The sequence below is a fragment of the Mesoplodon bidens genome, assembly GCF_964165515.1.
Source record: "Mesoplodon bidens genome assembly, chromosome: 16".
In the NCBI taxonomy this organism is placed as follows: Eukaryota; Metazoa; Chordata; class Mammalia; order Artiodactyla; family Ziphiidae; genus Mesoplodon; species Mesoplodon bidens.
This window is the reverse complement of record NC_138173.1, coordinates 29,386,285-29,400,093: the sequence shown is the minus strand read 5'-3', so window position 1 is coordinate 29,400,093 and position 13,809 is coordinate 29,386,285. Positions and strand designations below refer to the sequence as shown.

The window sequence follows — 13,809 nt, the reverse complement described above, 5'->3', positions numbered from 1 at the left end:
AGCATGTGAAAACCCCAGAGACAAGAGGACCAGGAACAAGGATGTTCTTTTGCCTGCTGAGCACTGGAGGTGGGGCCCAGGCTGAACGTGCAGGGTCCTGAAAGACAAGATGAGGGATTTGGATCGAGGGCAATGGGAGATGCTGAATACTTCAAGGACAGGGGGAATTATGATCTATGTAGATAGAATATGCATTAAAACAGGATAAGAGGTAAGCCAACACTTATATAGTAAAGTGCTTTACAAAAGTTATTTTATTTAATCATGATAATTACACTGTGATGATGATAGGTACTATTATTACCTCCGTTTGACAGATGAGGAACTGGAGGCCCAGACAGGTAAAAATCTCACCCATAATGACACAGCTAACAAATGAAGAGGGCTGAGAATCAAACTCAGACAGTCTGCTTCTGAAACTTTTCTCTTAACGCTCAGATTATGCTGTGTTTAGTTGTCAAGGATGACACATAGGTTTCTAGGTTTAACAGTTGGAAGCTGGAGCCATTTATTGAGATGAGAGCACTGGAGGAAGAACGGGTTGTAGTGGGAGCTGATGTTTTGGACCGAATGAGTTTAGATGCCCAGGAGGAGATGCCAAATAGGCCTCGGATATCTAAGTCCTGAAGAGACAGCTGTGGACCAGAGACATTTAGGGAGTATGGGCAGGGGGTGCTAGTTTAAAGGTGGAAGCAGATGTCTTGGGAATGCATGAGACCACATTCTAGAGTGTATGTCAAGAGTTCTGTCCTGAGAACTCTGGGGAACCCAACATTTAAGGACTTTGATAGAACCTGAGAAAGAATGACCAGATGGTAGGAAGAAAACCAGGGAAGAGAATTCTAGGAAGAAGAGATTAAAGGCCACAGGAAAGTCAAGGTAGACATTGAAGCAAGGTGTTCTCAGGATGCAGCCACTAAGAGGTCATCTGGCACCACAAAACATGTTCAGTGGAGTTTGCTTGTGGAAGGGAAAGGGGAGAAGCCAGAAACCTGACCACTGTGTGTTTAAAATGAGTGGGAAGTACAGAGGGTTTTGGTTTGTTTAATTGTTTTGTTTTTTAAAAGAGTTTAAACTATAAAGCTAATTGTTTTGTTTTTGAAGAGAGTTTAAACTATAAAGCAGGGGAAGGCAACTGTATGGAGACCCGGGGGCCAGAGGAGCTTTGGACTTTCAGTTTTGGTGTTTTTTTTGTTTGTTTTTTTTGTTTGTTTTTTAAGGTGGGAGAGAATAGAACACATTTAAGAGCTGAGGGGAAAGAGGAGGCCAAGAGGCTGAGGTGGCGGCTCAGAAGATGGAAGGGACAGCCAAGCGATGAGACAAGTGGGACTCAACCACTGCACAATTTAGGCTAGAAAAGAACACCTTTCACTGGATGAAAATGAACCTGGCCACTTAGAAGCCCTGTCACTGGAGTCTGGCTGCAAGGGTTACTGGCTTCCTGTGCAAGAATGCATTTCCCGCAGGATAAGAATCTCCTGCATTGCAATTGAGTTTCTGCAATATACCCCAATAGAATTTTTACCTAAAGAAGTTTAGAAGAAGGCAATTATCCCTTTATAAAAAGCACATGACTATAAAGTTTCTTCACTCCCCCAAACAGCAGTACCAAATTTGGACATTATGGAATTTTAGAACCCTTTTTATCTCTTGAAAATGATGTTAAAATGGAAGTGCTTATTTAACTGTCCCATTATGACTCAAAAGCTATTACCTGAGAGGGGTGCCAGCACTTACTAATCCTTAGCAGACTCCAGATGTTTAATTGTTCCCCCACAGCACCCCTGTAATGTAACAGCATATGAGCCGCCAACATTCTCAATGTGCAGAGGACTATGAGACCAACGTTGACGGGGGCAGCCAAAGTCAATGCTGTGAGGATTTAGCCCACACGTAACACTCAAGCCTATGCCTGTACAGTGTGTGTGGGGATGTGCACATGTGTATGTGTGCACATGTGTGTCTGGAGTGTTTTTTTTTTTAAAGGTAATAGAGAGACTAGGCCCTCTATTGCAAAGAGCAAGGGCTATGGAGATTGAATTGTTTTATTTCAACTCATTTAAGTGGCCTTGTTTCTAAGATGGGACAACAGTAGCAGTTCTCATAGTTTTGTTCAGAAAATGAAATGAGACTCAGGATTTGGCCCATGGCAAGGGAGAAGGGTATCTTTCCTGTCCCTCCCTCATCTCTGTCACATAGGCACCAGGTATATAATTATTATTGGCTGTTTGGGATGGCGGGGGGATAACGTGCCCAGAAGACAGCTTGCTCTTTCCAGAGTATAATTCTGATAGACCTCTAGGGCTCTGCCTCCAATGGTTAGGAAGGAAATCTCTACTGGCGTTGCTTGAGTAATGTTTGAGTTTAAAGACATCTGGGTGCTCACCTAGCTCAAACTCCTCATGTTTTAAATAACTGCGCTTATTAGTAGCAACAGAGCCAAAACTAGTGCTCACTCTGTTGGGTTAATTTTTCTCCCACTCATGGTCTAGACAAACATCTTCACTTCTAGCCCCTTCTAAATATTCTCTTCTGTAACTTTGATATTGGCACCTGTGAAAATCATGAAGTCACCTGGAATTGTAAGAGTAAATGACTCTATTTCAAAATTTTTAGGTTGTAAAAATAATAATTTTTAAAAATGCCAACACTTCTTGAGGTTGTTGCTATGTGCCAGGCATTACATGCATTACACTACATTACATTACATACATGCAATACATCATATGCATTACATGCATGTTCCCATTCAAGCCTCCCCACAAGTCAGTGCTCTAAGGACCATTATTACCACCACTTTACACATAAGAAATTGAGGCTTTGAGGGGTTCCATGCCTCATCCAAGGTCACACTGCTGGAAAGAGGCAGGGCTGGGACCCCACAGCCAAAGCCCCAGCTCCATGTTGGATTCAGATAAAGCAGCTCCAGCCAGAAGATATTTTAACATTTCCTTTTGGAGTTAGCACTAACCTTTTTCCTTTTGCTCCCAAACTTATTTAAGGATCTTGAAGCTAACTAAATTACATTTCTTATATGATAACTACTGCATTCTGGGCTAATATAACAGTTGCTAAACGGTCAGATAACGTAGAGCCATAATTTGGTGAGTTAGAGGAACTGTTCTATGGATAAAAATTTTAAGTACTTAAGTGTCATTAGCAACAGCTGAGAAATGACTGTCATTCCCTGAGCACTTCGGCACGACATAGTTAGACAAAGAGAGAGAGGTTTTCTGAGAACACAGGTGACGTTAAGTGCAGAAGAAAGGTGTCAGGTCCCTTCTGAAGACACAGCTACAAAGATAGTGGGCACAGGTAAAAGCCAGAGGATTTTATAAGTCCTTTTAGGATTCTCTCGTCAGATTTTGGGCTGAGCATATACCTGCACTATTTGACCCTCCCCAAACCATATTAATATTCAAGGTATACGAAAAGGAAAGCATTCATCAATACAGTGACATGAGGGAAACATTTCAATAAATTTCTAGAAGATCTCAAACAAATAGAATCTTATTGATGGATTAGAGCAAAAGAAGTCACTGATCAGAGTGTACACATGATAAAGCAGTGCAGAACTGGGAAATTATCAAGAAAAGTGTCAAGCTTGGATTGGCTCAGGAACAGAGATAAGGACTGGGTTAAATGCAAGGGGTCAGGGAAATTAACTACAATGACTTTCTAGGGAAGTGACCTCCCAGGTGGGGTAAGCCAGCAAGTTTGAAGAGCGTTGCCCTGGAACAACTTAAAACAATTGTTGAATCTATGCACTAACTCATTTAAGTTGATATATAAAAACTTTTATTATAAGTTTAAATACTGAAAAAATATATCTGGTATATTGTGAATGTCAGTATTTAAAATGAACCTGTTAAATCAGTCAAATTAAATTATCCAATGAAGTATCTGAATACCCACTTGCTAAGGACAGATTTTTGTCCCCCTAAACTTCATGCTGAAGCCCTAACCCTCAATGTGATGGTATATGGAGATGGGGCCTTTGGGGCTATTAATTAGGTTTAAGTGAGGCCATAAGTGTGGGGCCTACATGATGGGATTAGTGTCCTTATAGGAATAGACACCAGAGAGCTTGCTCTCTCTCCCTCTGCTACATGAGGGCATAATGAGAAGGCAGGTGTCTACAGGTGAGGAAAAGAGCCTTCCCCGGGGAACCAAATTGGATGACACCCTGATTTTGGACTTCCATGCCTCCAAAACTGTAAGAAATCAATTCCTGTTTTTCAAGCCACCCAGTCTATACCATTTTGTTACAGAAACCCGAGCTCACTAAGACACTACCACTATTCAATTATAAATACATAAACAGAAGGAAATTATGTTGTTCCTTATTATTTTTTTCTGGAAATGTTATTTCTATTCCAATTCTCTGATGAGATTTTACCCTAATATGGCATTTATGTCTTTATGTTGAAAGTCTTTCATGGCTCTCTATAACTCTATGTACATATATTTGAATATTAATTTTTCACTTCCTGTGATCACAGGCTTCAAATGTTAGAAGAAATTTTATGAGTTATTATTACGATTACTACTATGTGGGCACAACAACATGGTATAAATTTTTAAAGCTTTTTATCTTGAAATAATTAGATTGACAGGAAGTTGCAAAAATAATACAGAGAGGTCCTATGTACTCCTCACCCAGTTTCCACCAGGGGTTACATCTATATAGCTGTAGTGAAACATGAGAATTAGACAATTGACATTGGTACTCTGTGTGTGTGTAGTTCTGTGTTAGTTCATCCCATGTGCCTATTTGTGTAACTACCGCCACAGTCAAGGTAAAGAACTACTGTATCATCCAAAGGTCTCCAATGTGCTACCCCTTCACAGTCACACCCTTCTCTTCCCACCCACCATCTCCTAGCCTCTGGCAAATACTAAACTGTTCTTTCTGTAACTTTGCCATTTTCTGAATAATATTTAATAGGAATTGTATATTATGTGACATTTTGAGACTGGCTGTTTTAACAGCCAGCATAACTCCCTTGAGACACATGTAATACATACAAGTTGTTGCATGTAAATAATTTGTCCTTTTATTGGTGAGTAGTATTCCACAGTATGTGTATACTTGTTTGTTTAACCACTCACCTATTTAAGGCATTTGGTTTTGGGTTTTTTTCCCCTAGTTTTTGGCTATTATAAATAAAAACTGTTATGGAAACGTGTCAGTTTTTACATGGAAATAAATTTTAATTTAACTGGGATAAATGCCTAGAAGTGCAATTTGAGTTGCATGGTAAGAGTATGTTTAGTTTTTTAAGAAACTGCCAAACTATTTTCCAGAGTGGCTGTACAACTTTTAGTGAAGTGTATAAACCTTGCCTCTTTTAAAATCTCCTTACCTTCCCTATTTTTAATAGAATTGTCTTAAATACTTCCTCTGCATACAGAAAGGACCACATCAGACAAGTATTAATTTTTGCTTCAACTGTCAAATATAATTTACAAAATCAAGAGGAGAAAGTCTATTGTATTTACCCATATTTTCCTCCTTTTTTGTTGTTCTTTTCCTGTTGTTTCAGACTCCTTCTTTTATCATTTCTTTTCTGTTTCAAGAACTTTTTCTGTTTCAAGAACATTATTTTAGCGTAGGTCTATGGGCCACAAATTCTTAGTTTTCATTCATCTGAGACTGTTTTGAGTTGCCCTTCATTCTTGAAAGATATCTTCATTGTATATAGAATTCGGAGTGGACATCTCTTTCCTTTTAGCATTAAAAAAATGTTACACTGGGCTTCCCTGGTGGCGCAGTGGTTGAGAGTCCGCCTGCCGATGCAGGGGACATGGGTTCGTGCCCCAGTCCGGGAAGATCCCACATGCTGCGGAGCGGCTGCACCTGTGAGCCATGGCTGCTGAGCCTGCACGTCCGGAACCTGTGCTCCACAACGGGAGAGGCCACAACAGTGAGAGGCGCGCGTACCGCAAAAAAAAAGTTACACACTTTCCTTCTGAATGCCATGGTTTCTAATGAGAAATCCCCCATTGTTCACGTTGCTTTTCCCCCACAAGTGTCACAGCTTTCAGGCATTTTTGTCTTTGTCTTTCGGAAGTTTGACCATGATGTGTCTTGGCTTGGGTTTCATTGGGTTGTTCTTGTTTGGGGTTCACTCAGCTTCTTGAATCAGTAGGTTTGTGTTTTGCCAAATTTGGAAAAAATTTAATTACTGTTTCTTTGAATACATTTTCAGCCTTTCCCCTTTTCTCCTCTCCTCCTGAGACTCATTGCTGCTGTGTATTTTGAGTCCCAGGAGTGAGGGAGAGAATGGAGTTGGAGGAGTCTTAATCTTAAAGGATGTAGCTGGAAGAACTGGAAGCTTGAAATCCAGAAGCTTGGAGAAGGGCTCTGTGCTCACCTCATACCCCCACCCCCCAAGTCACCCCTGCAGACTACTTCTGCACTTCCACAAGCTAAGCAGAAGGAGCCATTTGCATCCCATCATATCAAAGGTACATACTATTAGCATAGTTTATGACTGTTTGTGCAGATGTCTCCAGACTGAGAAGGTACTGCCCCCTCTTCCCATATCGCACTCTTTGGAAGAAGACGCTATGTGCAGCCTACCCTTAAGAAGTAGGGAATATGGTTCCCCTCCTTGGGGATGGAGCATCTACACAAATTATTCTACAAGGGAGATTTGTCCCTTCTCCCTCATTTATTAAGTTATCTAATCATTTATTTAGACCAGGATGGTCTCATAAATATTTATTGTACATTTATTTTATATTTGGGGTGATAATTCAGTACAGCTCCCTTTATTTTGTTGCTCAAATTGTTCCAGCTTTAGCCACTAAGGGCTCTTGCAGTTGGCTCCTGTGTGCTCCTTTAACATACCCAACAATTGCAGGTTTTTTGTTTTGTTTGTTTCGTTTTTCATGTCCTCATATTCTGGCATTACAAGACAGTTTAAGTTCATCTTGTATATTTCTTGCCCCAGTCCTAGAATTAGCTTTTTCTCCAAGGAATGCTGATTCCCTTTATGGGAGAATGGTATTAGAAACCAAGATCTGGGCATTAGGTGGGGTATTTACTAGTGTGGTTTTTATTGTAGGCATTCTCAGTTAAGAGCAAAGAAATATACACATACCTACTAAGCAAGGATCCCATCAGAGTATTATTCTCACTCAGTAGGTCCCATTTCAAAAACCTTATACATGGCCACACTTCCTTCTACCACATAGAAGTATACTATTTGCAAATCTTCAGCTCCAGGCAAAACCTCTTCCTCCAGCCTCAGATCCATATTCTTTCACTTCCTTTCTGTGAATATGACTACCTGATTTTCTCATAGGCACCTCAGACACACTATCTCAAAAATCTTATTGCCCCTAATCTTTCTCCTTCTTCTGGAATCTCTATCTTTATCAGCAACCTCACTACTCTTATTCTTAAAAATCTCTCAATGGCTTCCTTCTGCCTTTAGAATGAAACATAAGTTTCTCATAATTGTATTCAAGGCCCTTCATTCATTGCTTTCTGATTACTTCTCTGGCTATTGATGTGAATGATATCATTAAAAAGAAAGTATATATTTTAGAAGAGAGAATAGAACAGACCCCAAAAAACTTTTAAAGGGTGGGAAGAAGACTTTGCAAGAAGAATGAGGAAAGGCCAGGATGGTTAAAGAGCCCAAAGAGAAAGTGTCATCACAGAATGCACAGGATGAGGACATCTACTGTGGTGAGTTATGAAAAAGCTGAAAATATATCCATTAGACTTAGCAACTAGAGTAGTTTTGAGGGCCTGGTGGGGTAGAAAATGAGACTAGAGTGAGTTGAGTAAATAAGTGAGAATATAGGAGTAGAGACTATCCTTTTTAAGAAGCTTGGCATCAAGGCGTGGGAAAGGGTAGAATACCATTATCTTCATGTGGTTGCTGTGTAAATTAAATCAAATCACACATATGAAAACAGTTTGGAATCATAAATTGTCACAGTAAAAGGAGCCCAAGCTTTGAAACAGATAAGCCTAATTCTAAGCCCAGCTCTCTTACTTAAAAACCAGTTTAACAAGAGTTTCACTTCCTCATCTTAAATGGAAATATTTATTCAACTTGAATGGTTGGCACCAGGATGAGTCATACATATGAAAGCATTACTGCAGTGCCTCCTGCAAAGAAGGAGGGTCATACATCCTTAGAGGAAGTTAATTCTCTATAAACCAGACCTTGGAAGAAGAGGAGGAGAAAATTATAAGCCACATACATAATCTTTAGAGCAAAAAATTTGCAATGTTCATACTCTTCCATCAAGTCTGAGATTTCTACATCTCTGCACTTTTACACTTAGTTCTAGTTAACAGAATCCTTTCTAAATTTACCTATTGCTCTTAGAAGATAAGGGTTTAGGGACTTCCCTGGTGGCGCAGTGGTTAAGAATCCGCCTGCCAATGCAGTGGACACGGGTTCGATCCCTGGTCTGGGAAGAGCCCACATGCCACGGAGCAACTAAGCCTGTGCGCCACAACTAATGAGCCTGCCCTCTAGAGCCCGCGAGCCACAACTACTGAGCCCGTGTGCCACAACTACTGAAGCCCACGCACCTAGAGCCCGTGCTCCCCAACAAGAGAAGCCACTGCAATGAGAAGCCTGTGCACTGCAACGAAGAGTAGCCCCCGCTCACTGCAACTAGAGAAAGCCCACGTGCGGCAATGAAGACCCAATGCAGCCAAAGATAAATAAAATAAAATAAAATAAAATAATTTTTTAAAAAAAGAAGAAGATAAGGGTTTAACTCCTGGTATGGTGTGGAGACAAGAAGCTGAGTGGTACAGTCATTTGGAAGAGAGAACATCCACAAGACCATAAATCATAATACCTGTTGGGATACTCACCCTGAGTTCTGATTTATACCTTTCATAAAATCTGTTACCATCCTGTTCTACATCTTATAACCCTAGAATTATCCTTGTGTGGTCATTATTTTATATGATGTTTCCTTTAAGATATCTGAACTTCAAAATATTTAATGTTGGCTTCCTTGGTGGTGCAGTGGTTGGGAATCTGCCTGCCAATGCAGGGAACACGGGTTCAAGCCCTGGTCCTGGAAGATCCCACATGCCATGGAGCAACTAAGCCCGTGAGCCACAACTACTGAGCCTGCACTCTAGAGCCCATGAGCCACAACTACTGAGCCCACGTGCCACAACTACTGAAGCCTGTGCACCTTGGGCCCGTGCTCTGCAACAAGAGAAGCCACCGCAATGAGAAGCCTGCGCACCGCAATGAAGAGTAGCCCCTGCTCACCGCAACTAGAGAAAGCCTGCGTGCAGCAACGTACACCTAATGCAGCCAAAAAAATAATAATAATAAAGTAAATAAATTTAAAAAATTAATGTTTTCTCTTTGGAAATATAACCATTAATTTCAAAACAATGCTGGTTAACTCATCATAAATGATAGCTGCTTTTATGTATAAAAAGGCCTGAACCCCTTTGTTAAGATGGAAGCTCTTCATGACTCAGTCTGAATTCTCCTTTCGGGCACGACTGGATAGGAAATAACTTGGCGAATTTGGAGATGACAAGATATTCATCATCGCAAAGCATTGTGACTAAGGTTTGGCTTCATCACTTGAGCCACACCCTGATGTCAGGACTGGTTCCTTCTACCTAAGTGGCTGGATCAGCATCCTTTCATATGCAACATATAATAGTGTTCTCAGTGATAAAGATGCTGTTTTAGGAAAGCAGGACTGTGATACGATTCTAGGTCACACTTGTACATATGGAAAATACAAGATCAGGGACATAAAATGCAGGATCAAGAGTAATTGTTCATGGAAAGTAAAGGGGTGTGTGTGAAATACATTAGGTGTACTTAAGTTATTTCATTCCTGAATGAAACTCCTCAGTGAAAGGTGCTGATCCACCCTTAACAAGCCCACCAGTTATTTACTGTCACTTGGACAACAGGGCCATGTTGAAAGTATTTTCCCATGTGTTAATTTTCAAATGAAAGTTTTCCTTGATTGTATTGATAAACAGTTCTGATATACCCCAGATTTATTCAATCCAATGCTAATCCTATATACTCAGATGGGGCAGCCCTGCCATTTAGTCTGATTTGCTAATAGACTGTTGAGATTTAGAATATCCCCATAAACACACTGCTCCCTCTTGAAATCTGACATATTGGTTAACATTTCTTATTTCCCTGAAGTTTCCCATTTTTTAAATAGAGGAAGTGAAAATTAAAACCATTTTTTAAAGCAATTAATTTTGCTGTCACACTCATATTTTTTTCCTTACAGGAAAATAAAATACTGAGAAACTATTAAGAAGTCAGCATTGCTATAATAGAACATTTAGAACAAAAATGTTTACCACTATGCACTTCCCAAACCCTTGGTAGCTCTGGAATCTTTAGAAAACTCTTTTCTCCAGTATTTAAGATTCTCTACAATCTTGGTCTAACGCATTTGTTTGGATTAAAAATTCTTCAAACGTATTTGTCCTTTTCTCTATCAGTGTCTTTGTTCCTACTCTTCTCTATATGGATGAAGCATCCCTTCCCCACCAATTGCTAAAAGCTGAGATCTTTCCCATCCTTTAAGGCCAATATTCAAATATTCATTTTAAGCTTTTAAAATGTCTTTAGCTAGAAGTGATATCTTTCTTTCTCTCTCTAAATTTCTGTATTTATATTTATATTGGTGTGAAATTAATTTTCAATATACATTGGCAGTAACAATGGTGAACATGAGCAACAGTTAGCTCATTCATTCACAAATAGTTATTATATATCTAAAGATCTAAGACCTGGATTCCTGCACTAATTTTGCCACTAATCAATTGTTCTTGGGTAAGTGATTTTACATATTCAAGTGTAATTATTTTCAGATAATTCCTACCTATCTTTATTACTTATAGTATCCTTAAAGATAAGGAATTTGTACAGTACATTTTTTGTACTGAGACCTGAACCATACTTGCACAGAACAGGGACACACACTGATGATTTTTTTCAATTGACGAATACATTTTTCTCTATGTTCAGACAAATATGTTAATCCTGATATTCCCTGAGTAAACAGAATCAAGAAGATAACTGGCCTTTTTTCTAGGGGTCATAGCTGCTTATTCCTTGCTTTTTCTATACTTTTCTACTGAGGAGAATAACATTAGTGAGATTGCTCCAGTGTTGCCCCTTCTCTAGCACTGTATGTAAATATTACAGAAATTCATAGGAAAACACCAATGGAGTGATACTTCTTGCTCATTAGGCAGTTAAACATGCTGTGTCTATAATAGCTTGTTCTCCACCTAGTCAAGAACAGTGACTGGTAAATCTCATCTTTATTATATTCAAAACACCAGTCACAATAAATTTTGGAGAATCTTATTTCTTCCAATGAGGAAAGAAAAAAAGAAACAGCTGAGAGGACAGGGAGAGGAACAAAATTTTCATACATTGTTGGAGCATGAGAGAGCAATCTGCTAATATCTATCAAAATCTAGAACTTGCACAGCTGCTGACAAAGCAATTTCACTTCTGGGAATACAACGTAAGGAAATTCTGGCATGAGGAAGCAAATATATATGTACAATGATGTCTGTTGTAACATTACTTGAAATAGCTAAGAAATAAACTATATGGACAAAAGGGGGATGATTAAATAAATCATGGTACATCCAACACAATGTGATACAATATATGCTTTAAAATAAGATAGATCTATATACACTTATGTAGAAAAATCTTAATAGATTACATAAAAAAGACAAATTGTAGGCAATACATAGTATAATCTCCCTGTTCTAAAAAAAATAAAACCAACTATGTGTATTTATATTTATTGGTTTAGATATAAATGTATGCATATACATAAAAATTTAGATATAAATGTATGCATATACATAAAAAATTTTTCAAATAGAAGGAAATTTGCATAAAACTTATGAGTGTTTGCCTCTGGGCTTTGGGAAATGGGTACTGGAATATACTCTTTACTTAGAAAACCTCTGTTCCATATTTCTAAAAAGCCATCTCATAGGATTGTTGTGAGAATTAAATAAATTTAATACATGTAAAGTGATTATAAAATTGCTGGCTTGTAGTAAGCACTAAATAAATTTTTAAATAAAAACTCAAAAAAATATACACACGTGCCTCATTTTCAATTTAAAAAAACAAAATAAATGAGACAAAATAAAATACAACTAAGGCAGTGGTTATCTGGATAAGTACCACAATGGATTTCAGTCTCTCCAGTTATGGGACAGCCTTAAGTCTTTTACTAAACAATTGCGGGGAAGGAGCAATACTTTGGAAAACAGGTTGCTGGGATCAATCATGCCCCCTGGTGGTTGATTGCTGCCTAGCCAGAAAGTTCGCAAAGCAAAGGATAGAACCCGTCCACCTTGGCCCTGATTTATCAATATTATATGTTCTGTGGCATCCATTACCTGAACATCGTTAACCCTCAGACACCACTTTTGCTGATGTCAAGTGGCATCGGCAACCCAACAGCCATACTGGTTAAGCCTGTGTTTCTGCTCTCTCTGCTGGATGTGCCTCCTGCTCACGTACAAACAGAGTCATTCTTCAGGCCTCCTTTATGCAACCTTTTCTCACTTTCACAGGTGACTAGACCCCGATGCATAAAGTTAGTTACATTTTTTGAGTATATGTGGATATGCTGTATATGTGGATTTATTTGTGTATTATACATGTGCATATTTTTCAATCAGCCAGTTTCATGGATGTGCGATTTGTATAGTCACACAGGATTCCACACTTAGAAGGGCCCTGTGCTTGGTTTAATTCTCTGCTGTTGTTCTTCTGAAATTACTAAACATTTTATTTATTTATTTGCGGTAAGCGGGCCTCTCACTGTTGTGGCCTCTCCCGTTGTGGAGCACAGGCTCCAGACGCGCAGGCTCAGTGGCCATGGCTCATGGGCCTAGCCGCTCTGCGACATGTGGGATCTTCCCAGACCGGGGCACGAACCTGTGTCCCCTGCATCGGCAGGCGGACTCTCAACCACTCCGCCGCCAGGGAAGCCCTACTAAACATTTTTTAACAAGGGCCCTGCATTTCATTTCACTGGGCCTCACAAAATAATGTTCCACTTTCAATTAAACTCACAGATCTAAATTTAATATAATAATTATTATTGTAGATGAGGAAACCAAAGTTTTGAGTGATTCAGGAACTCTTTTCAGGGTCTCACAACTGGTGTATTGTAGACAGAGAACCTACCTACTGGCTGTAAAAATTTCTCACGTGCATCAGGGTCACCTGATAGAAAGGCTTATTGAAAGTGCAGATTCCTAGATCACAGTCCAGAACGTACTAAAACATACTTTTTAGAGGAATGGTCTTAGAATCTGTACCTTAAGTAACTCTTCTACTGGCTTAGAGAACAAAGTCTATATTCAATTCATTTCTAATCTTAGAACCTAGCATAGGCCTTCACTCATAGCAGTGGCTTAATAAACATTATGCTGATTAAGTATCATTCAGTTACAGATCGACCAAGCATCACTTTTGCAGAAGAGCACCAGTGTTTTTCCATTCAAGTGCTTGAGAGTTTTATACGAGGAAAACTTTATCAGCAGCTAGATTTGAGATATTTTTGCCCTGCACTTGTTCCCCATTGAACATTCACATGGATAGAAAGCCTTTAAGTTGGTGCAATCTTTATTATTTCAGAACTTTTCTGGCCAAAGAGTCAGAATCACAAATGCATAGTGCTGTCAAATAGTCAGTCTCATAATATTATTGGGAATTTGATTCTTGAAATCAGAATTTAACAAATTAAATACTATGCAGACTTGGAGGTAAG

At 39.2% G+C, this 13,809-nt stretch overlaps 1 protein-coding gene across 1 annotated transcript in view; it reads right to left on the bottom strand.

The window, feature by feature from the left end:
* The window catches only part of ATP6V0D2 (ATPase H+ transporting V0 subunit d2), a 47,519-nt gene that overhangs the window by 13,742 nt on the left and 19,968 nt on the right, over positions 1 to 13,809 (bottom strand). The window lies entirely within an intron of this gene.